Raw genomic sequence first — 738 nt, 5'->3', positions numbered from 1 at the left:
TTTTTTGTGTGTGGGATGGTAGGGGCCGGAGTACGCTAACAATTATTTATTTATCTATTTTCATATGTTGGGACATACTTGCTGAGAGTCTACATGCATCAAGCTAAAGCCTGTCAATGTCAATGGATAAAGCACCTGCGACACTGAATGGTGCTTACAATTCGAACCTAAAACATTCACACACGAAATGCGTGTTGATTCAAAACTGGTGCTTTACTGGATGCTCACCTCTTGTTGGCTCTAATTACCCTGCGTCAATATTATACTTAACACTATAATGAATGACAGCATGAACATTTTTTTTTTAATGCTTATACCGTTTTCTAGTTATAGTAAGCTGAGTGATGTCTAGAAAACACACTTGAAGCACCACATCCTTCACAGCACTGCAGCGGTGCGCACTGAGACCCTTCGAGTTTTCTGTTAGACGTGGGAAAACAGAGAATCAAGATCGACTGCTGCCGTGACTGGGGTCAATTCACGCATCTTGTCATTTTATGTACATATTTATTGTATACAAGTCAGTTCTCGGCTAACTCTTGTCTGCGGTGTTTGGATTCATGGATACCTTGGATAACACAATCACGAAGAATGTCTTTGAAGCTGAGGATTCATGTAAGCTGCAGGAGTAAATACCATTAAATTAAAGTTCTATGAAAACCACAACCGTACCTGATGCAAGACTCTACCGTCCGTGGTGATGCATGAGGCGCGCACCACCTGGCGGGGCAGGGCGGG

The sequence above is a fragment of the Scylla paramamosain genome, chromosome 37 (genome assembly GCF_035594125.1).
Source record: "Scylla paramamosain isolate STU-SP2022 chromosome 37, ASM3559412v1, whole genome shotgun sequence".
Taxonomy (NCBI): Eukaryota; Metazoa; Arthropoda; class Malacostraca; order Decapoda; family Portunidae; genus Scylla; species Scylla paramamosain.
The sequence above is the reverse complement of the archived record's forward strand: the minus strand, read 5'-3'. Positions refer to the sequence as shown.